The following is a 25,606-nucleotide window of genomic DNA, read 5'->3' as shown; positions in this document are numbered from 1 at the left end:
ACAAAACCTGTTGCCATCAAGTCAATTCTGATTCATAGCAACCCTATAGGACAGAGTAGAACTGCCCCATACGGTTTCCAAGGAGTGCCTGGTGGATTCGAACTGCCAGCCTCTTGGTTAGTAGCCATAGCTCTTAACTGCTATGCCACCAGGGTTTCCTGGATTGACACAATGGCTGCAACAATGGGTTGAAGCATAACAATGATTGTGAGGATGGCGCAGGACCAGGCAGTGTTTTGTTCTGTTGTACGCAGGGTCGCTATGAGTCAGAACCTCCTCGATGGCACCTAACAACAACAACAACAACGTAGAAGTTGACAACCACTATAAATCAGTATTTTTTCCCCTAGAAGGCCAGTTGTTAAACGTTTACCAGCACACCACTGACCCCTAGACCAGTAGCCCTAGCCACAAACACTGATGTTCTGATCAAGGCTACTGCTTTGGACAAAGAAAACAAATCAGATCTGGAAGAACTTAAAAACCAAACCAAACCCATTGCCATCGAGTCGATTCCAACTCATAGTGACCCTATAGGACAGAGTAGAACTGCCCCATAGGGTTTCCAAGGAGCACCTGGTGGATTTGAACTGTTTACCTTTTGATTAGCAGCCGAACGCTTAATCAGTACGCCACCAGGGCTCTGGAAGAACTTAAGAGTCATTAAATTACTAAAATGTTTGTTTCAGGAGAGCCAATAATAGCAAATCCAAACCCTTTATTTATTTTTTTAACCAAAAGGAAGATGAGTCTCATAAATGAGTGGAAAGGAATTTGCTCGGATCATATGCTGTATTACAAGCAGTGTTTGGATTAGAAAGAGATCTTTGACCAGGGGGTTAAAAAAATATATTTTAAATAATACATATTATTAATAATAATATAAAGGTGATGTTTCAAAACTGGCAATGTATAATAATGAAACTAAGTAAGAAACATATACTATATTTTTATGCAAATAATGCGTGCCCTCTGTTTGCCGGCCGTGCCCTCCTGAGAGGCACCCTCACAAGCACCACCATGCCAATCCTCTTCCACATGTTGCTTTAAAAAAAAATTCGCAATTAGCATAGCGTGCTTAGGAAAGCACCTCGAAAGGGGAGGGCACAGCCAGCAAACAAATGAAGAAGGTGCATGTTATTTGCATAAAATACAGTATTAGCAATTAATTATGTAATATTTAATGTATATAATTAATCATGGAATACGTACAATGTCCCAGGTACAGAGCTGGTATCTTACATTATTATCTCATTTAACTCCTACCACTACTGTGTGCATTACAAAACCCATTTTACACATTAAGAATTAAAGATCAGAGAGGTGATGTAACTCGAGCAAGTTAACACAGTGGATAACAGAAGCAGGGATTTGAACTAAGCCCTCTGTCTTCAAAGCCTACTCTTCTCCATGTGCCAGTTTGCCTTTATAAATATGACGTTAGCAGGCTGGGATTGCACTCCAATTGGGGAAGATCTATTTACCTTAAAAACTCTTTGGGAAATAAAAACGAGCTAAGCAGAAAAATGAGCCTTTCTTCTTAAACTACAGTGCTTCTTTCTAGAGCTCTCTTCCCTATCTCCACACAGCGACCTACAAGGCAAACAGCCTGCCATTTATAGCAGTCGGTTAGCTTCTTGCTTTCGCAGCACTCCCTGGAGCTTTCGAGACTCCTGCTATGTCACACTGGATTGATCCTGCTGGGAAAATTTACTGATTAAGCCTTGATTGCGCCACTGATAACCTGCCATCTATCAATTTGGTTAATGTGTGTCTTATTCGTTTATGTGGTCTACCGGGGGAAATTTGGCACAGCTTCTCAGTTTGCCTTATAAGAAAGCAAGTTTTCATTTTTGTTATGTTTTATTCGCAAGTCTATTCGCGTGTGCCTAGTTGTGTGTTTAATCCCCTAGTTTATAACACAAATTCTTTTTTGCTGCAAAGTAGTTCTTCATGGATACGATGTAACCTTAAACTTTCATAGCATATATGAACACTTTCTTGAAGCTGAGCTATATACCTCCTTGAGTGAACTCATTAATTTTTTATTTGGAACGTTTTCTTAAAAGATAAAATATTCTGCCTTTTTTGTTGTTGTTAATAGTTTTAGAATTCTTTCCCAACATGCATTGGCAATTCAAATCTGGCAACAGTTCAGGGAAGCTATAATAGAAGGACCGGAAGTGTGTGTTCTGGCCAAGGGCATGGGGCTTGGGCTGGAGGTTATAGTGGAGGAACTGGGAGCGCCATAACTGAAGGGCATTTTAGAATAGCTGTATGTCTGGGAATGAAATCTTGGAATCCAAGGTGAAATACAGGCTAGACTGCTCATGTGATGCGTCTTCAATAAACACAAGCACCAATGGGTTTGGGTAGGCGAGTGAGGCTACATTCATCTTCAACCTGAAACAGGTCTTTCTTTCGGGCAAGGTTGTCCTAGTAGGCTCAAAACACACTTAAAGTAGGGATATACCAGAAGTGCCGGAGAAGAGAAGTGGGTGGCTGCCGAATGATTCAGATCTTTGAGATGACCAGGATGATGTGGGGACAGAAGACCCAGCCGAATGTTCTTCTTATTCAAATACTATTCCGATAATCAAAGTGAATAAGTCTGTTCTTTGTAACAGACCTCCCTAAAACAGGGGCTTAAAAAACAATAATTTACTTTCAGGTTGAATGGCCTCAGCTAGGCAGTTTCTCTTGAGGCCTCTCAAGTGGTTCAGTCAGAGAGTGGCTGGGGCTAAGGTGACCTCAAAGCTGTCTCCACAATCATGTCTGTTGCCTGGGCTGGAGAGACTCAGACAGCTGGGGGCTAGGAGAGCTGGGGCTCCCCAGGCATTTCCATCCTATGTGTTCTGTCCATGTGGTCTCCCCAATATGACACTACAGGGCAGCCAGGCTTCTGACATGGTGGATGAAGCCTCTCAGAGCAAGTGTCCCAAGAAATAATATTAAAAAATTGCCAGGCACAGAGTAGAATACCTAAATAATAAACATTATGTTCATTGAGAGGGATTTTGACTTTGGGATTCCAATCGTAGGTAAAACAGATCATTCTCCTTCTTGTCGAGTATATAAGGGATTGGAGAGTGTCCATGTGTGTCTGTGTGTGTGTGTGTGTTCGGCTACAGAAACAATCTTATGTTTCCCAGATACCCCAGAGATCGGTTCCCTTTGTCCCCAACTAGAGAGAAGACCTCACAGAGTTCTGTCCTGCTCCACCTGCAGTTTCCTGTTTGTAGTCTGAGGTTTTTATGTGGGAACAAGTCTAACCACCAAGTTGTACAGCAATAATAAGCATATCATATTGTACAGCAATAATCAAGTGATGCATTTTGCTTGGTTCTAACCATGCTTGAACAGCTCAGCCTTTAAAGCTTATAAACTTAACTCAAGCACAGGAGGGTATCTTCTTTATTGCTAATTGGCTATAAAGTATAATTACTGTGTAATGCAAAAGTAAAAACACATTGGGAATCAAGCAAGGACTCTTTGCCTTAAATGTATTTCATTTGGAGGATGGGGAAGGCGTTTTTCAAGAAGTATAAGAAGGGTAGGCATTTTGCTAAGGGAATTGAACGTTGGGAGGCCAGAGATTTAACAGAGTGTACACATACTTGATTAACCCTCTTAATATCCAATTAAAAATTAACGTATACATCCAACGCTAGAAGCCCGTTTTGTTTACTCATTTTAGTCTAGCTGGTGTTTGTTTGGCTTTAAAAATATCTCGGATGCTCTTCTTTGAGCCTTCTTTGTGGTAATTATTACATTAATTTCCAGAAGTCAGGACCTAAGGGTTGGAGAAATGAAATTATATGGTTGTTAATTTGTGAGCTTCATTACTATCTTCTCATTCAGGGAGTTTACAGGTCATTTCAGAATCATAAATAAAGGAGAGAAGACAAGTGTGTCCAGTTTTATGAACTGAGGCGCCGGCGTCAACCACGTAAGGAAATTATCCTAAGCCTGGCTTCTAATTGCCTTGATCCAGTTGTGTGGGGTACCCTCATTTTTTAGTTTTTCTATAATAATAGTGGTGCACACATTTCTTATAATGAATAGTTGATTTATTAAGACTATCTTAAGAGCTATTAGACAAAAGTTTATGCTCTGAGGAATTTATTTGATTAAATCCCTTGGTTTACTCCATCCTCTTGGCCTGGAATCTTCTTTGTGTTCTTCTTTATCTCCATGACTTTCCGGCATCCTTGAAAACTCTTCTTAGGCCCTGACAGACATCTCCACTCATCATATTGGGTTAGCTGCCTCTTCTCAACAAGCATAGTCCTGCCCCGTGCACATTCCCTTATGATTTCTATCACTGGAAATGTGAGTAATTATCTGTTTAGGTGTCTGTCTCCCCACTAGATAGATGTGAGCTTTCTGAGGGCAGGAACTTTGTTATTCAACTGTGTACCCCCACACTCCAAGAAAATTATGTATTCCGGGAAGAAATTGTGCCCCAGACTCAGGCACATGCTGTGCACTCAATAAATGCTTGTGGAATGAATACATAGGTGAATCTATACAAAGATACTGGATTTTATTTTAACTGTATTTTTTTTATTGTTGTTGAAAATATGCACAGCAAAACATACACCAATTCAACAGTTTGTACATGTACAATTCAGTGACATTGATTACATTCTACAAGTTGTGCAACTATTCTCATCCTCCTTTTCGAAGGTGTTCCTCCCCCGTTAATATAAACTCACTGCCCCCTAAGCTTACTATCTGACCTTTCTAGTTAGTGTTGTCGATTTGATCCCATATAGATCATTCTTTAAAAGAGCACAATGCTCAAGGCAGGCATTCTTTACTAATTAAGCTAGCTTATTGTTTGATCTTAAGAAGACTTCAGGAGATATTTTGATTTAAGTTTTAGAGATTATCTCAGGGCAATAGTTTCCGGAAAAGGTGCTCGATATTTAGCTGGTGCTCTTCAGAAGCCCAAATCAATACAAAGTTGACTTGATAAAAGTGTGGTATGTGCCATTTTGATGAATGAAACACACAATTTTGAATCCTGAACAATAATTTACTCTGCATATTGCAAGCCAATATTTGCGCTATGGACTAAACCCAGTAATAAACCAAGCTGTGCAATTTGCTATAGTTGGGTTTTATAATCTGTGAACCCTAACAAATTGATAAATAATGTATGTTATCTACTGCTGTGTAACAGATGACCCAGAATTTAGTGGCTTCAAACAACTTGTATGATCTCACAGTTTCTGTGGGTCAGGGATCTGAGTGTGACTCAGCGGGGTGTTTCACAGGCTGCATCAAGGTTTCGGCCCGGGCTGCGGTCATCTTAAGGCTCAGCTGGGAAGGATCCACTTCCAAGCTCACAGATGAGGTTGTTGGCAGGATTCAGTTCCTCACAGGCTGTTGGCTGGAGGCCTCAGTTCCTCATGAGCTGTTGGCTGGAGGCCTCCCTTGGTTCCTTGCCATGTGGGCCTCTCTATAGAGTATCTCACAACATGGCAGCCGGCATCATCTGAGCAAGCAAGAGAGCAAAAGAAAGTACAGGTAGTCCCTGTCTTATGATGGGGTTCCGTTCCGATGACTCCGCTGTAGGCCGGTTCATTTTTTTTTTTAGTTTTCATTATTATTGCCTTTTATTATCAGTATCTTCATAAATCGTAACATTGAACATTTGCGAGTGAACATCTGAGAATGATAACATCAGTAAATTGCAAGCTGCATCGCTGTATGTAGTACATAGTACTAATGTTAAGATGTATAAAAATAAAAAGCAGATGATAGTGCAGTTCGTCGTAACTCAAATAACGTCATAAATCAGGCACTACCGGTACTAGCAGGAGAGAACCAAAGAAACCAAACCCATTGCCATCGAGTCGATTCTGACTCATAGCAACCCTACAGGACAGAGTAGAACTGCCCCATAGGGTTTCCAAGGAGCGCCTGATGGATTCAAACTGCCAACCTTTTGGTTAGCAGCTATAGTTCTTAACCGCTATGCCACCAGGGTTTCCAGCAAGAGAGAGGGTGCTAGCAAAACAGAAGTCACTGTCTTTTGTAACCTAATTACGGACGTGACATCCCATCACTTTTGCTGTATTCTATGGAGTACTAGGTCCATCCTACACCCAAGGGGAGGTAATTACACAAGGGTGCGAACACTGGGAGGTGGAGCTCATTGGAAGTCATGTCGGAAAGGCCTACCACAAATGATAAATAAGAATTTAAGAGAAATACAAAATGAGTGACAAGATACCTTGGGGTACAAAAAAAAATATGCTAGTTTGATTGAAGACAAACCTGGGTGGTGCAAACAGTTCAGCTCTCAACTACTAGCCTAAAAGTTGGCAGTTCAAACCCACCCAGAGGTGCCTCGGAAGAAAGTCCTGACGATCTGCTTCTGAAAGGTCACAGACTTGAAAGCCCTATGGAGCAGTTCTAGTCTGCACATATGGGGTCGCCATGAGTTAGAATCTACTCAACGGCAGCTAACAAGAACAACAACAAGTTTGGTTGAACTACTAACAGAATGGATATATAGGAAAGTTTAAGTCCAAATTCTTTAATGCTCTGTTCTTTAATCCATAAGCATTCATTAACTGCCTATTAGGTGCCAGGCACCCTGATACATCCAGGGCACCTTAGAGAGGAATAAAACTTTATTCATGAGTGAAGGAGCTTACAGATTAGTAAAGGAAATAAGCATAGAGAAAAAAAAATCTCTGGAAAATTTTACAACACAAGTACTTTTATGGTGTTTTAGGTGTGCAGTGGTAGAGTGGATGACAGGAAAATTTACTGAGAGTTGCCGAAGTGAGCAGTGAGGATGAATTCCCCAAGCAGAGATGGGGAGAGAGGAAGAGAGTCTTTCTACAGGAAGGAATGTGCTTATTTGGGATTTATGACATCAGGATTTTGCCGATCATTTAAATGCATAGAGAAATTATTAAGTGACTGGAAGAGAAGTTCTTTTAACTGTCCCCCCAAGTCTCAATACAAATGCCAACTGGAAGCAGAGGTGGTCCATTTCCCCGCGTGAATAGAGATGACTGAGTACAGGTAAGCTTTGGAAACAGTGCTTGCCTTCTGAGAGATTAGTTGGGTTGGGTGGGGTGGATTCACCTGAATTGCATGACTGGTCCTTTTGAAACACTGAACCATGCAAACGGTGTCATTAGGAATGTAGTTGAAGCTCCACTCTTGCTCTGTGCTATTTTTGTAACCACCTGAGGCTTCACCAGGTCAACCCTGATGGGTAGCGCCCCCACTAGGCTCCCCTGTAGATGTCTCCTTTCTCTCATCCATTGTTGTTGTCGGCTGCCTTGGAGTTGACCCCCGACTCATGGCGATCCCATGCACGACAGGATCAGACCATTGGGATCCATACGGTTTTCGTTGGCTGATTTTTGCAAGTAGATCTGCAGGTCGTTCTGCCTAGCCCATCTTAGTCTGGAAGCTCCGCTGCAACCTGTCCAGTATCATAGCAACACACAAGTCTCCTCTGAAAGACAGGTGGTGGTTGTGCCTGTGGTGCTTAGACCCTACTTAACATGTTTCCTCTCCTGGTGGGGGAGTGGAGGAGGAGACTTGGGGTAAGGGTCCAGACCGGCCGAGTAACTGATGCCTATGCCATCTGATTTTAAGACGAAGCACTAAGGTAGCAGCAGACCATATCTATAGTGAAGTGGGGAGCAGGTGTGTGCTCGACTGTGGATTATCATTGCATTATTTTGCTTACAGTTATCTTATTGTTTGCTTTTGCTGTCACCTCAATTCCATTTTCACAAACATACCTCCTCTTTTTGTGGGAGAAGCATATATTTATTTCTGAGTTTAATTGCTTTTGGCATCCTTCAATTTTACATTCTTCAAAATAATGACTGTGTGATGCCATTATCTAATGATTAATGAGTTCTCTACTCTGTCAAGTCAATGTTTCTTATTTAGGTTTTTGTTTTTTTTTTAAATGTCAGGTTATGTATGTATATATAAAACATTATGTATGCTAGGGAGAAACTGCCATTTAGAGACGGTGACTGAGCTGACTTTTGAACCTAAAGCTTGTGTTTTTTGTGCCGAGCCAAACAAAAAAGTCAATATGTGACATTATTGTCTAGAATCTTTGAGAACTCTGCAATGTCAGGGAGTTTCTGGACAGTGAGAGCTGGACAAATGGCCTTTTTCTTTTCTAGTAAGGAGGTGTGTTCTTCAAACTCTAGGTTGATGAGCTGGCTGTCAATTTTTGGAATGAGGAGATGAATAAGATGAGCTAGGGGAACTTGTAAAAGGCCTCGCTATTGATTTTCTGATCCCCTGCACCTCCACAACTTCTGGTTCATAGCTCCATTGCACAGCGAGGGAGAAATGAATCCCTGAATAAGAAGAGAGCACTCCCAAGTTGGAGAGAGTCAAAGGCTCAACCAAATGATAGATTCTGCATGTTTTCCTGAAAAACGAAACAGAAAACAGCACTGCAACTCCTTTCTAACGCATATGTCAGCACACTTTTCAATAGTTCTTTGGAAACTTGCTAGTTGACGTCAAGGGAGCAATGGTGGTTCAGTGGTAGAATCCTCGTATTCCATGTGGGAGACCTCGGTTCAATTCCCGGCCAATGCACTCATGGGCAGCCACCACCTGTCTGTCAGTGGAGGCTTGCCTGTTGCTATGATGCTGAACAGGTTTCAGCAGAGCATCCAGACTAAGATGGACTAGGAAGAAAGACCTGGTGATCTGCTTTTGAAAAGCAGCCAATGAGAACCCTGTAGATCACAATGGTCCAATCTGCAACTGCTCGTGGGATAGTGCAGGACTGGGCAGCGTTTCGTTCCATTCTGCATGGGGTTGTCATGAGTCAGGGGCTGACTCCATGGCAGCTAACAATAACAACAGCAGTTTGACACACGGTCCAGCTTCCTCCCACTTACCTGAGGGTCAGAAAGACCACCCGATAGTTCTCAAGCAGCATCTGACTTTCCACTTAAATATAAAAGAAAGCCTTACATTTTAATATTTTCAGGAACTGGCATGGGTTGTCCCCAGCCTCTGATTGGGGGAAAAGAAGAAGAAAAAAAAAAATTCCCTTTTTTTCCTACAATTTAGTTCTTATAAGTGACATAGTCTGATTTCTAAATTTGAGACACAACAACAGCACATATAAAGTTATAATTATGTGCTTACATATCTGCTTCTCCCACCAAGTTAGGAATTCCCCAAAGGCTGGAGTCCCGTGTCATTCACCTATGTATTACTGAAATGCAGATAACAGTGCCTGCCGCGTAGCAAATTGCCAACAAATACTTGTCCACATAAAGTCATTCATTCATTCAAGTTCCTCAATCTCCCTGAACGTTCCTTTCCTTATTTTTCTTAGAATAACAGTACAAAAAGCACCTGGCAAATTATCAGGCATATAGTAGATGCTCAATAAATAATGCGACATTGCTTCCCCCTACTCGGAGAGGCAATCCATCAAACCTGGAAAAGTACATATTATTTAGAGCAATTAAGTATTCTAGGATCACATTCTGATCTGTTCTAGACTCATCCACGTAAGCTTCAGGTTTACCAGCCTATCCATTGCTCTTCTTGTTCCTCTTGCTGGGTGAACACGGATGCAAATAATCCCCAACCTTCCAGACATGATTTGTTCCAGTTCAGGCCTTTTCTTTATTCGTCTTTGGTTAAATATTGTCCCTCCTAATTTTTGTACGTGTCCTTTTTTGTATCTGAGTTCATCAAATGACTTTATCATTCATTTTCCACTTTGATCAGGAGAGCTCAGAAATGTTTAATGCTTACAAAATGGAAACACGATAAAATATTGTACGTCCCTAAAATAGTCAAATTAGTACATGTGATTTGAAATCTTCTTAATGCATTAAACGTACTACATTTCAGCCCTGTCTGCTTTTAAAAGAGGCCAAACTTATTAATAAAAGGTCTGTGAAAAGTTTTTTTTTTTTTTTTTTTTAAATGGTTCTGCTTGTCAAGGGTTATTTAGGCTGAAGACCTAAATCTTGAACTTCATTAAAGAAGGCCCGTAGTTCTTTATCAGCCATTCTGAAATGCCCAAACTCTGACAAGCCAAAGTTTTGGTAGTTCACTTGGTGACAAAATTTGACCTGAACTGAACAGAGGTTATTTATAATCTCTCTTTATTCCACTTGCTGTGAATATTCATGTTTCATGGCAGGAACATCAATGTTTGATTACGGCATTCTGCCCCAGGCCCCATTGCAAATGTTATTTAATATATATTCTGTATTCTCTATGACCTTACTAAAATCTGAGAAGTTCTAGGTTTTGAAACATATTTAGTCCCAAGAGTTTCTCTGGGGGGAAGGGATTGTGGGCCTGTAGTTACCAAACTCAACTCAATCCCTGGGGTGCTGGTATCACCAGGCCTTTCTTCCATGGCACCACTGGGTGGATTTGAACCACTAGACTTTCAGTTAATAGCTAAGAGTAAACTATTTGCAACACACACACACACGCACACACACACACACACACACACAGACACACACACACACGGCCCTGCTGACACAGTGGTTAGGTGTTTGGCTGGTAATCAAAAGGTCAGCAGTTCGAATCCACCAGCTGCTCCTTGGAAACTCTATGGGGCATTTCTACTCTGTCCTATAGGGTCTCTATGAGTCAGAATCAACACACACACATTTGTGTGTAATTAAGTTCAATCATCTTTGGTTAGAATGGTTTCAAAGAATATTTAAGATAATTGCTACTTACTGAAATATTTATGGATGAAATAATATGATGTCTGGGATTTTTCTGAAATAATGAGAAAGAGAGGAAGTGGCTGTTAAGAATTTTGAAGGGTCTTAGATTTTACTCTGCTTGCAAACTGACAAGTTAGGCTACCACAGTTTCATGGATATTGGCAAAAGACACAAGACTCTTGGGTCAGAGACGAAGGACTTTATTATTCACAGAACAGCAGGCAGCCTGAACTTCATGTTCACATCTGATCCCTCTTGCTTCCCAAGTTTCACAGCGGCTACATGGAGTGGCCCAAGTGGATGCTGGGTACACACTGGGTTTGCATCACAGCTGAGGAACCCTGAGTTAGGGAGCCCAAATCTTTTGTAATGGGCAGTAAGCAAACCTGCCTGAACTTTGCTCTGGGAAGAGAAATTATCATACTGGACAGTAAACAAACCTGCCTTCTGCTCTGAAGGTAGATGTTACCTCTATTTTCTAAGACTGTTCACTATGCAAACATCCTTGAAAAGATAGTACATAACAAAGGCCATCAGTGCATCTGCTCATAAGACATGCAGAAACATGAGGGACCCACGGAGAATTGTCTCCTAACAGTGGTGAAGGAACAGATGAAACAAGATGCACAGTGAGGTGATAAATATTAAAACTGGGTGATGGATACATTGAGCTGCAGTCCACTTTGGTATGTTTTTGAAATTTTCCACGAATGATAAGTTAAAAAATAAGCAGCTACTGTAACTAAAGTGTTATGTGACACTCTTGATATAAATCAGAATGAAAAAGCCACAGGGAGATGGTGTTAAATCTTCACTGTCTTACGTCTTCACTTCACTGAGTAAATGTCTGGGATCTGTTTAGTAAATGTTCTTGGAGGCTAATTACATTATTGGTTTGCTAGAGTACCGGCAAGTTCAATATGATGTATGCAAATTTCTACAGGTTAAATAACCAACTGTGAAAGTGGGGAATATTGGGGAGTGGTAGGTAGTTTTTAATTTTTCAGGAGCTCTATATATATATGTGTGTATATATACGTATGTATATATATAAAGTAATTGTTGTTAGTTGCTGTCGAGTCGATTCCGACCCATGACGACCGCGTATGTACAGAGTAGAACTGCTCCGTTGGGTTTTCAAGGCTGTGACTTTTTAGAAGCAGATCTCCAGGCCTGTCTCCTCAGGCACCTCTGGGTGGGTTTGAACTGCCAACCTTTCAGCTAATAGTTGAGAGCTTAACCGTTTGCGCCATGCAGGGACTCCATATATATATATATATGTATGTATATATATATCAATCAGCGAGATGAAGGCAAAGGAGATAGCATTTATTTGGAAGGCTTTTTGTTCACACAAATAGTATTCCGACTGTCAAAACAGGAGACCTTAAAAATAATGTTAATGAAAGTGTTTTTAGCAAACGTATGTTTTCAAAATACATATTAGTAAAACCTAAATGCATTTCTGCTATTAAAAACAGAGATGTCTAGACTAGAAAGTGAATGAATGTCTTATTCACCCCCCTCCCCCGACCAAGCACTTCCCCTCTCCAATTTCCCATTTGCTTCCTGAGAGGTAATTACTGTTAACAGTTTGGTATGCATCCCTCCAGGCTATTTTCTAAAAATTTACATACATTAATATGTAAAAGTACAAATATAGTTTTGTAAAAAAAAATAAATGGGATTATGCTGTGCATATTTTTATATACCCTGATTTATTCATTTAAAAATTCCTTGGAGGTTTTTCAATTTCAGTATATATGGAACTGCCTCATTTTTAAAACCATTCCTAGCATTCCATAAAATGGATGTACCATATTTGTATCCAATCTAAGCTTATTTTTCACTGCTGATAAGCATTTTTTCATAGTTGTTGTGAACATGTACCATGGTTGCACTCTGTCATGCCAATTAAGCTTCTTCAACCAGTTCCTGCCCATTTAGGTCTATAATCTAAGACAGCCTCAACACAGACATGTAGTCAGAAGGCAATTTTCTTTGTGTGTCAACAATTTTGAGACTTATTTTTTTTTTAATTATGAGGCTTATTTTAGATTCTCTTGTTTTCAATAATCATCCATGGATGCTAAATCGAGGAAGAAGGGGGCTTAATGAGGAACAGGAGATTACATAGTCTCAAATCAATTACTTACTACAAAAATAAGAAAAAATTATATATTTAGAGAGAGAGAGACCGCAAGAGAGGGAGAGAGAGACAGAGAAAGCAAATGTGGCAAATTGTTCAAAATTAGTGAATATGGATAATGGTTACATGGAAGTTATTTTCACTATTTTTGTAGCTTATCTGGTAATTTTAAATGATTTCGAAATGAAAAGTTAAGGAGCATGTCTGGGTTTCAAGAGCCTGCAGAGACCGGAAGGGGATAAGGTATGCATTCAAGTGACACTCCTGGAGCCTAGTTCAACCTTCTGCCTGCTGAGGGTGAGCTGTGGTTATAGGACTATAGGGAATGGTTCCTTTTCAAAATGTTTTACAGAGATACTTCATATATCTCAGAATTACCAACTGCAAAAATAGTTCAGTTTCAAAAATACAAATAGCTGTTAATTTACAGAGGCAGGATGAAGAACATGTATTTTAATGTCAAGTTGTTGTTTTAATAAAATATTGTCTTGCATCAACCTGTCCTACTAATTTCTCCTTCCCCTAGGGTGGTTTCCAAAACTGTGTCTGTGCAGATGAACTTGGTCTCACTTTTAAGCCTCTACTTTTTGTAACACTGGTGGAGTTACTGCACACTGGGACATGGTTTTCAGTTTGGAGATGCATAAAAACATAGCAGTTATTTTAACAGACCAATACTCCCTCCTGCTTATCTGGCTCTGAATTGCTCCAAGGAACTGGCAATAGCAATTTTTCAAACGGCTTTATTGAGATGTAGTTCACATACATGTGTTTCACCCATTTAAGGTATACGATTCAATGTTTTTAATTTATTCACAGGTTGTGCAGCCATCACCACAATCTAATTTCAGAACATTTTCATCACCCTCAAAAAGAACCCCTAACCATTAGCAGTCACTCCCCATTCCCTTCATTCCCCCAGCCCCAGGAAACCAGTAATCTACTTTCTGTGTCTATGGATTTGTCTATGCTGGACATTTCTTGTAGATGGAATCATATAATATGTGGTCATTTGTGCCTGGTTTCTTATACTTCTAATGTTTTCAAGGTTTATTCATGTTGTGTAACATGTATGATTACTTCATTCCTTTTTATTGCTGATTAATATTCTATCATATATCCCAGCTACCACCAATGGTAACTAAGAATTATCTTAGGTGAAGGGAAGCACAACACACAACACAGGGGAAGTCAGCACAACTGAACTAAACCAAAAGCTAAGAAGTTCCCTGAATACAACCAAACACTTTGAGGGACAGAGTAGCAGGGGCTGGGATCTGGGGACCATGCTTTCAGGGGACATCTAGGTCAATTGGCATAACAAAGTTTATTAAGAAAATATTCTGCATCCCACTTTGGTGAGTGGCTTCTGGGGTCTTAAAAGCTAGCGAGCGGCCATCTAAGATGCATCAATTGGTCCCATCTAAGATGCATCAATTGGTCCCAACCCACCTGGAGTAAAGGAGAATGCAGAACACCAAAGACACAAGGAAAGTATTAGCCCAAGAGACAGAAAGGGCCACATAGACCAGAGACTTCATCAGCCTGAGACCAGAAGAACTAGATGGTACCCAGCTACCACCAATGACTGCCCTGACAGGGAACACAACAGAGTGCCGGATGGAGCAGGAGCAAGGGGGGGTGTAGAACTCAAATTCGTAAGAAGACCAGACTTAATGGTCTGACTGAGACTGGAGGAACCCCAGATGACATGGCCCTCAGACTCTCTGTCAACCCAGAACTAAAACCATTCTGGAGGCCAACTCTTCAGACAAAGATTGGACTGGATTATGGGACATAAATTGATACTCATGAAGACAGTGCTTCTTTGCTCAAGTAGATACTTGAGACTAAATGGGTACCTCCTGTCCAGAGGCGAGATGAGAAGGCAGAGGGTCAGGAGCTGGTTGAATGCACACGGGAAACCCAGGGTGGAAAGGAGAAGTGTGCTGTCACAGTATAGGGAGAGCAACTAAGTTCTCATAACAAAGTATGTTTAAATTTTTGTATGAGAAACTAACTTGAATTGTAAGCTTTCACTTAAAGCACAACAATAAAAAAAAAAATTCTATCATATGGGCATAGCACATTTTGTTTATCCATTCTTGAGATGATGGACATTGGGGTTATTTCCACTTTTTGGCTATCATAAATAATGCTACTTTGAACATGTGTGTGGATATATGTTTTAATTTCTCTTGCATGTATATCTAGGAGTGGAATTGCTGAGTCATATGGTAACTCTGTGTTTAACATTTTGAGGAACCGCCAGTCTATTTTCCAAAGAGATTGCACCATTTTACATTCCTACCAGCAGTGTGAGGGCTCCAATTTCTCCACTTGTTATTGTCTGTCTTTTGTATTATAACCATCTTAGTGGCCGTGTAGTGGAATCTCATTGTAGTTTTGATTTGCGATTCTTTAATGGCTAATGATGTTGAACATCTTTTCATGTGCTTATTGGCCATTTGTATATCTTCTTGCAGAAACGTCTGTTCAGATTCTTGGCCCATTTTTAATTGGTTATTTATCTTTTTATAAATGAGTGTAACATATTTTTGTATATTCTAGATACAAGTTCCTTATTGGATATATGATTGACAATAGCAATTCACACAGGTTGGCTGTTATCTAGCTGATTTTTTCACTTAAGCAATTTCTTGGAGATATTTTTAATTCAGTATATATGGCCAGTCTCCATTTCAGAAACTCTTGCCTAGCATTCCATAGAATGTAACCATATTTGAAATATCCCCTAGTAATCGTTACCTGAATGATGTCTCCTGTCAGTATATTCTTACAGGACATATTCTGAATCATACTATTCTCTCTTCAGCATTTTGGGAGTATTAGTCGAATCCAGCCTACTAGATTTATACTCTTTAAGATCGAGGAACAGGTATTCTGCATCTTTTTGGATGTGTGGGGCTACTCATCAGAGCACTTGGCATACCATACTCTGTTGGTTGGTCAATTTAGAGTAAATGATTTCCACTGGATCTTTGTAGACTCTCAAAGTAGAAGACTTTTCACCCTCGGTTTTGTTTTATGATACGACAGAATATATACTCTTAGCGTTAGAACATTTCTCCAACTTCTGTTCCCATTCCAGTGGTGAGAATAGTCCTACGGCTCCACCTAGAGTCAAGGGATTTGGTAAATGTAGTCTAACTGTGTGCTCAAGAAGAAGAGGAGAAAATAGACATCGAAGGATATTCTCTAGCAGAGTGGTCTAGGGGGATACATCATTTCAGCTCCAAGGCAAGCGATTTTCTTTTAATGAAATAAAGCTGGAGTGGTGCACATTGGCTAGAGCATGTGTTCTCAACAGGGACAATATAGGATATAGGCTCCCCTCCCCTCCCTACGAAAAACCAAACCAGTTGTCTTCGAGTTGATTCTGACTCATAGCTACCCAATGTGTGTCAGAGTAGAACTCTATAGGATTTTCAATGGCTGTGACCTTTCAGAAGTAGATCAAGAAATTTTTCTTTCCTGGTAGTCACCTCTGGGTGGATTTGAACTGCCAACCTTTCAGTTAGTAGCCAAGAACCTAGGGACTCTTCGTATATCCCTCAGTAGGTGAAAATTAGCTCTTTTGGGGTGAACAAATCTTAGATATTGACATAGTTTGTGGCCGTCCAAAGCTAACCAAAAGGTCAACAGTTTGAATCCACCAGTTGCTTGTTGGAACCCTATGGGGCAGTTCTACTCTGTCCTATAGGGTCACTATGAGTCGGAATCGACTCTACTGCAACAGGTTTGGTTTAGTTTTTTTTTTTTTTGGTATATCCCAGTGGCAGCTGTTAGTCATCCCTTAATATCCATTCACTCTCCCCCCCTTCCTGGACACGTGGTAATCCAAATAAAGACTAATTTTGCAGCTAGGTGTGACCAAGCTCTAGCTAATGTTCTCAGACTTTTTTTTCATTGATCTGTGCCATTATTGCCAGGGTGAGATGGTATCTCATTGTAGTTTTGATTTGCATCTCTCTAATGGCTAATGATCTCGAACATCCTTTCATGTCGTCTTTGGTGACGTGTCAGTTCATGTCCTTTGCCTGTTTTTTAATTGGGTTGTCTTTTTGATGTTGAGGTGTTGAAGTTTTCTATAAATTTAAGAGATTAGGCCCTTGTGGGATCTGTCATAGCCAAAAAAATTTTCCCAGTCTGTAAATTCTCTTTTTACTCTTTTGGTGAAGTCTTCTGATGAGCATAAGTGTTTAATTTTCAGGAGGTCCCAGTTATCTAGTTTATCTTCTGCTGTTTGTGCGTTTTTAGTTATGCTTGATATTCTATTTATGCCATATATTAGGGCCTCTGTTGGAGCCCTGGTGGCACAGTGGTTAAGAGTTTGGCTGACAACCAAAAAGTCAGCAGTTCGAATCCACCAGCCGCTCCTTGGAAACCCTATTGGGCAGTTCTACTCTGTCCCATAGTGTCACTATGAGTTGGAATTGACTCAATGGCAACCAGTTTGTATTTTTTTGTTGTTGTTGTTTTTAGTGTTGTCCCTGGATCCCTGGTCGCTCAGATGGCTGCTAACCAAAAGGTCGGCAGTTCAAATCCACCAGCCGCTCCTTGGAAACCCTATAGGGCAGTTCTACTCTGTCCTGTATAGTCATTATGAGTTGGATTCGACTCGGCAGCAACGGGGTAGTGTTGTCCCTATTTTTTCTTCCATGAGCTTTATAGTTTTAAGTTGTACATTTAGGTCTTTGATCCATTCTGAGTTAGTTTTTGTACGCGGTGTGAGGTATGAATCTTGTTTCGTTTTTCTGCAAATGGATATCCAGTTTTGCCAGCACCGTTTGTTAAAGAGACTCTCTCTTCCTCATTTAATGAACTTGGACTCTTTGTCGAAGATCAGCTGTCCATAGGTGGATGGATTTACTTCTGGGTTCTCAACTCTGTTCCATTGGTCTATGTGTATGTCGTTGTACCAGTACCAGGCTGTTTTGACTACTGTGGTGGTATAATAGGTGCTGAGATGTCGGAGTCTGAGGCCTCCTACTTTGTTCTTCTTCTTCAATAATGCTTTGCTTATCTGGGGCCTGTTTCCATATAAAGTTAGTGATTTGTTTTTCTAGCTCATTAAAGAATGTTGTTTGAATTTGAATCAGGATTGCATTATATTTGTAGATTGCTTTGGGTAGTATTGACATTTCCACAAAGTTAAATCTCCTGTCCATGAGCGTGATATGTTTTTCATTTATGTAAGTCTCTTGGTTTCTTGCAGTAGTATTTTGTAGTTTTCTTTTTTATAAGTCTTTTACAACTCTAGTTAGATTTATTCCTAAGTATTTTATCTTTTTGAGGGCTATTGTAAATGGTATTGTTTTCCTGATTTCCTTTTCGGAGTTCTCTTTGTTGCTGTAGAGAAATCTAGCAAATTTTTGTATGTTGATCTTGTACCCTGCCACTTTGCTGAATTCTTCTATCAAACATTTTTTAGACGATGTGATTTTAAGGCTTCATTTGGGCTATGCTCAGCTTAAAATGTCAAGCCCAGAACTGCAGAAAAATTTTCTCAATGTGGGTTGGCACATGTGGTACCAAGACCAGTGTTACTGTTTTCTTTCTTGATCTAGAGACTGTATATTTATTACTGCTTCATAAATTGCATTGTGAGCTTTTTTCCCCCCTTACAGTATACAAACATTTCTTATTGTGCTTATAAACAATTAAAACCCTCGAAACTTTTTCCAGGAACTACTCTTAAGCCAGCTCTCCCATGTTACAAACTAAGTATGAGTTTTAAGGTTGTCTTTGCTAGTTTGGATGTATTATTCCAAGCTATCTTCTTATTCGATGGGATATGGAATATAACATCCAACATATTTACCTCCTTTCCCTGTCATTGCTTTCAGCTTCAACGTTCACAAGCTTGTTGTGGGAGTCAGAATTCTCCGATGATTTCCGTGATTCCCACCCCCTGGCATCCACATCTTTGTATAATCCCCTGCCCTTGAGCGCAGGTGGAACCTGTGACTTGTTTCTAACTAATAGAATACGGCAAAAATGAAGGGATTTTGTAGATGCAATTAAGATCCGTAATCAGTATACTTTGAGTTAATCAAAAAGGAGATTATCCTGGGTGGGCTTGACCTAACCAGGGGAGCCCTTATAAAGGGGGTCTAGACCTTCCCTGATGGAGACTCAAAGCAGGTGAGATACTCTCCTTGTAGCCTTGAAGAACCAAACAGCTATATTGTGAATGACCTATGGAAAACGATGGTCTCTAGGAGCTGAGAGCCTCAGTCCTCCACCCTCAGGGAACTGAATTCGGCCAACAACCTGAATGAGCTTGGAAGAAGTCTGTGAGTCTCAGATGAAAACTTGAGGCTCAGAGACAGCCCCTGCCAACACCTTCAATGCAGAGGACCTGGACTCCTCCCAATCGTTGCATCTTCAGAAATCTTTGGTAAAAGACCAAAGATGAATATGTTCTGGAGAGAAACTAGAGTATGGACCTGGACTCCTGACACACGAAAACTGTGAGATAGTAAATGTCTGTAGTTCTAAGCTGCTAACTTTGTGGGAATTTTTTAGGCAGCATAGAAAACGAATACACTTATCTTCAGCATGACCATCCATATTTTGGGTAAGAGAGTCGGACTGCACAGAGGAGAGCACCGTCCATCAAGACTCCTCCTGCTACCCTTCCCTGTGGCTCCCATAGCATCCTGGATGCTCCTGGTCTGCCCAGACTAACAAACTTGACTTGGTGAGAGGTAGCAAACATCAGCTCAGTGCACCACATAACATTTTCTGAAGTAGAAAAAAATTGCCTTCATGAGAACGGAGGACAAATGTAAAACCAGCACTGTTCGTGTTGTATATAACTGTGGTACTTATTAGCGGCCCTGTTGACTCATTCTGTGACAAAGCATCTGAATCAGACATTAGTGGCCCATCTCTGTCGTGAGAGAGCCATTTACCTCAGGATAAAGAATGCCTGTTAATATTCTGGGCACACTTGAGACTTATGACTAAGAGGCCATCCCTGCCCCCTCATTAGTAGTACCTTGTGGGTGTGAAGACCTTCATTATGATTCCACTTCCTTTAATGTGGTCACCTTGGCATGCTTCCTGAATGACCTTAGTGGTTTAGGGAGGTTTGGTTTTTCCAAATAATAGGCAAGAATGTAGGAAGTAATTGGATTTGGCATGCTTTATAGCATCTCCTTGGATTGCTTTTTGAAGGGCTGTTAGAGGAAAGCTTCATTTAAATCAGAACAAAAGGGATATTTAGCTGCAGCCCCTGATGAGCTTCTGTGAGATTCTATGACTAATGCTGCATGTCAACATCGGGCTTCCATGTAGATGAATATTATGACGTCAGTGTAAATAGACTCTGCAGTGCTGAAGGAGGAGAGGAAGGCAAAGTCACCCTACCCGTTCCAGAAAGTTAGTAGGAATAGGGTGATAATCCAGGAGGCTGAATGGATTCTATGTTGGTTGATGAACAGGTGAGCAGAAAACTTTAGTTTCTGCGGTAATTTTGCATCTCAGAAATGTCTTCAGGCAATATTTGAGGGCCAGGAATTTCATAGGCCTAAAGAAGGGTTTCTCAACCTAAGCAGTATTTGCCATTTGAGGCCAAATAATTCTTTGCTGTGGTGACTGTCCTGTGCATTGTAGGACATTTAACAGTATCTCTGGCCTCTACCTACTAGATGCCAGTAGCATGCCCCCAGTTGTAAAAAACCAAAAAATGTCTCTGGACATTTTGAAATGTCCCCTGGGGGCAAAATAACCCCTGCTTGAGAACCACTGCTCTAAAACCAGCAAACTCTTAGTTTTTTGTCCAATGTCCATTTCCCGTAATAATTTAATTTTCTCAATTTAATTTAACTAAAACATATCGAGCTTTTGCCATGAACAACAAACTATATGGGATGCTGGGAAAAGGAATGGTTTGGCCCTTGCTTCCTTCTCGTCTAGAACTGAATGACAACAGGTCAGAGATATTTTCGTTTCTTCTCTTCTGCCAGAATTTTTAATTGGGTAGTGAAGCTGACATATAAAAGGCTCACCCACAAAGGATAGGGCCCCAAATTTAGAAATTAAGTATCCTATTGTGATGTTTTCTAGTCCTGTTGTCTGAGCTGTGTTCTATTTAATAACTACAGGCACATCTAAGTTTTTAAAGGAAAGCGGCACTCAGAAAATGCTTAATTCCTACCACCTCCTAGGACTTGCTCAGAAAGACCCAGGCTCCTCCTTTTTCCTTAGGGATGTGGATACTGTTTCCAAGTTTTTAGACAGTGTCACACAAAACATTAGCAAATCACAGAACACTTTGCTTTTAATCTGAACAACAGCAAAATGCATGTTCTCTAAAGAAAATACAGAAAATATAAAATGAGTTGTCATCAGATCCCCCCCTGCTCATGGCAATCCCATGTGTGTCAGAGTAGAAATGTGCTGTATCAGGTTTTCATGGCTGATTTTTTTGGAGTAGATCACCGAGCCTTTCTTCTGAAGTGCCTCTGTGTGGACTTGAACTTCCCACCTTTCAGTTAGCAGCTGATCGTGTTAACTGTTTACACTACTCAGGGACTCCATGGAAAATACAGAAAACTATAAAAAAGAAAGCAAAAAATAGTTGTGGCCCGTATTACCCTGTGCGCCAGTCACTGCTCCTCTCCTTCCAGGCACATGGGTGGATTGATTTCCTAACCCCCTTGAAGTTAAGCATGGTCATGTGACTTTCTTTGGCCAATGAAATGTGAGTGGAAGTTAATGTGTCTCTGATGGGTTAGGGCATTTAATTGCCAGTGCCTGAATCCCCACTGCTCTTTCCCTCTACCTCAGTGATTGTGGAAACCCATGCTGATACAGCCATTTAACACTGAGCCTTCAGATGGAGGACAGCTGGCCAAGCGTGTCACCTAGACCCACAAACAGAAACTGCATGACCAGAAATAAACCATTGCTGTTTAAACCCCTCAACTATAAAAGTTGTTTATTACTACAGCAGAGCCTAGCTTATCCTGACTAGAACAGTGTCCATAATCCTACAACCCAGAAAGAATTAGTGTTTATATTTAAAATATCATCTTCAAGGATTAAAAAAAATTTTTTTATTTTGTCGTTGTTGTTGAGAATATACACAGCAGAACATACACCAGTTCAACAGTTTCCACATGTACAATTCAGTGACATTGATTACATTCTTTGAGTTTTGTAATCATTCTCGCCCTCCTTTTCCAAATTATTCTTCCCCCATTTACATAAACTCATTGCCCCCTAAGTTTCCTATCTAACCTTTTGAGTTGCTCCCGTCAATTTAATCCCATATCGATAAGGATTTTGTTTTTTTAATTGTGCTTTTGGTGAAATTTACAGAGCAAATTAGTTTCTCATTAAACAATACACAAATTGTTTTGTGACATTGGTTGCCAACAGAGAAGGATTTAAAAAAAAATTTTTTTTATTGTACTTTCAATGAAGGTTTACAGAACGAATAGTTTCTCATTAAATAGTACACGTATTGCTTTATGACATTGATTAACAACCCCACCACATGTGAACGTTCTCCCTTGTCAACCTTGGGTTCCCTATTACCAGCTTTCCTGTCCCCTCCTGCCTTCTAGTCCTTGTCTCTGGGCTGTTGTGCCCCATTAGTCTCATTTTGTTTTATGGAGCTGTCTAATCTTTGGCTGAAGGGTGAACCTCGGGAGTGACTTCATTACTGAGCTAAAAGCGTGTCCAAGGGCCATACTCGCAGGGTTTCTCCAGTCTCTGTCAGGCCAGTAAGTCTAGTCTTTTTTTGTGAGTTAGCATTTTGTTCTACATTTTTCTGCAGCTCTGTCTGGGACACTCTGTTATGATACCGGTCAGAGCACTCAGTGGTGGTAGCCAGGCACCATCTAGTTGTACTGGACTCAGTCTGGTGGAGGCCGTGGTAGTTGTGGTCCGTTAGTCCTTTGGACTAATCTTTCCCTTGTATCTTGTTTTCTTCGTTTTCCCTTGCTGCTGAAGGGGTGAGACCAGTGGAGTATCTTAGATGGCTGCTCACAGGCTTTGAAGACCCTAGACGCTACCCACCAAGGTAGAATGTAGAACATTGTCTTTATAAATTGTTATGCCAATTGAGCTAGATGTTCCCTGAGACCATGGTCCTCACAGCCCTCAGCCGAGCAATTCAGTCCCTCAGGGAGTTTGGATGTGTCTATGGAGCTTCCGTGACCTTGCCTTGTACAAGTTGTGCTGGCTTCCCCAGTATTGTGTACTGTCTTACTCTTCACCAAAGTTACCACTTATCTATTGTTTATTTAGTATCCCCCCCACCCCTCCCATCCCTCGTAACCATCAAAGATTGTTTCTTTTTGGGTGTAAACCAGAGAAGGAGTTTTTAATGCATAATTTTATATATACTTTGGATCTTAATGTTTTGTATTCTAACTTTTTCCACTAAGCATGCTATGAAAAAAAAATTTCTTTGCTTTTCAGTACCTCTACCACATCCCATATTTTTCCTCTTAGTACTTAACATTTTGTGAAATTATATTTATTCATTTACCTGTTTCTTTGGTTTTGCTATTTTTCTCCTTCAGAATGTAAGCTCCATGAGGGCAGGGGCCTTGTTTGTCTTGTTCACTTTTATTTCCCCAGTATCTGAGAAGTGCTTGGCACATAACAGGCACTTAATAAATATTTTATGAATGAATATTTGGTAAGGATTTATCATAATTTATCTAACCATTTCCCTTTAGATGGACATTTTCATTATTTTCCCTTTGAAGACCATCCTTTTACCTAAATCTTTTTAGTTTTTCTCTGATTACTTTGATTAGTATAAATTCCTAGAGGTGGATTAATTACTACATCAAAAGAGTGGAATAATTTTAAGTCTTGTGATTTCTATTGCCTAACCACGCCTCAAAAAAATTGTATCAGTATTCATTGCCAACAACATGTTGTTGTTGTTAGGTGCCGTCGAGTCAGTTCCGACTTACAGCGACTCTGTGTACAACAGAACAAAACACTGCCCGGTCCTGCGCCATCCTCAAAATTGTTGTTATGTCTGAACCCATTGTTACAGCCACTGTGTCAGTCCATCTTGTTGAGGGTCTTCCCTTTTTCCTGACCCTCTACTTTACCAAGCATGATGTCATTCTCCAGGGACTGATCCCTTCTGATAACATGTCCAAAGTATGTGAAACGAAGTGTCGCCATCCTTGCCTCTAAGGAGCATTCTGGCTGTACTTTTTCTAAGACAGATTTGTTCGTGCTTCTGGCAGTCCATGGTATATTCAATATTCTTCACCAACACCATAATTCAAAGGTGTCAATTCTTCTTCAGTCTTCCTTATTCATTGTCCAGCTTTTGTATGCATATGATGCAATTGAAAATACCATGGCTTGTGTCAGGTGCACCTTAGTCCTTAAAGTGACATCTTTGCTTTATAACACTTTTAAGAGGTCATTTGCAGCAGATGTGTTCAATGAAATACGTTGTTTGATTTCTTGACTGCTGCTTCCATGGGCATTGATTGTGGATCCAAGTAAAATGAAACCTTGACAACTTCAATCTTTTCTCCGTTTATTATGATGTTTCTTATTGGTCCAGTTGTGAGGATTTTTGTTTTCTTTTTGTTGAAGTACAATCCATACTGAAGGCTTTACTCTTTGATCTTCATCAGTAAGTGATTCAAGCCCTCTTCGCTCTCATCAAGCAAGGTTGTGTCATCTGCATATCGCAGCTTGTTAATGAGTCTTCCTCCCATTCTGATGCCGTGTTCTTCTTCAAATACTCCAGCTTCTTGGATTATTTGCTCAGCATACAGAATAAATAAGTATGGTGAAAGGATACAACCCTGACACACACCTTTCCTGATTTTAAACTACGCAGTATCCCCTTGTTCTGTTTGAATGACTGCCTCTTGGACTATGTACTGTTCCTCATGAGCACAATTATTTGTTCTGGAATTCCCATTCTTCAAAATGTTATCCATAATTTGTTATTATTCACATAGTTTAATACCTTTGCATAGTCAATAAAACACAGGTAAACATTTTTCTGGTATTCGCTGCTTTCAGCCAAGATCCATCTGACATCAGCAATGATTTCCCTCATTCCACGTCCTCTTCTGAAGCTGGCTTGAACTTCTGGCAGTTCCCTCTCAATGTACTGCTGCAACTGCTTTTGAATGATCTTCAGCAAAATTTTCCTTGTGTGTGATATTACTGATATTGTTCAATAATTTTCACATTCTGTTGAATCACCTTTCTTTGGAACGGGCACAAATATGAATCTCTTCCAGTCGATTGGCCAGAAAGCTGTCTTCCAAATTTCTTGACATAGACGAGTGAGCACCTCCAGTGCTGCATCCGTTTGTTGAAACATCTTAATTGGTATTCCGTCAATTCCTGGAGCCTTATTGTTTGCCATTCCCTTCGGTTCAGCTTGAACTTCTTCCTCCAGTAGTGTTGGTTCTTGAACATATGCCACCTCTTGAAATGACTTAATGTTGACCAGTTCTTTTTGGTACAGTGACCTTGTGTATTCCTTCCATTTTCTTTTGATGAGTTGTGCGTTGTTCAATATTTTCCCGTAGACTCCTTCAATATTGCGACTCAAGTCTTGAAATTTTTGTGTAGTTCTTTCAGCTTGAGAAATGCTGAGCATGTTCTTCCCTTTTGGTTTTCTAACTCCAGATCTTTGCCCATTTCATTATAATACTTTACTTTGTCTTCTGGAGCTGCCCTTTGAAAT

The sequence above is a fragment of the Trichechus manatus genome, unplaced genomic scaffold (genome assembly GCF_000243295.1).
Source record: "Trichechus manatus latirostris isolate Lorelei unplaced genomic scaffold, TriManLat1.0 scaffold00162, whole genome shotgun sequence".
NCBI classification, from domain to species: Eukaryota; Metazoa; Chordata; class Mammalia; order Sirenia; family Trichechidae; genus Trichechus; species Trichechus manatus.
This window is presented reverse-complemented; position numbering follows the sequence as displayed.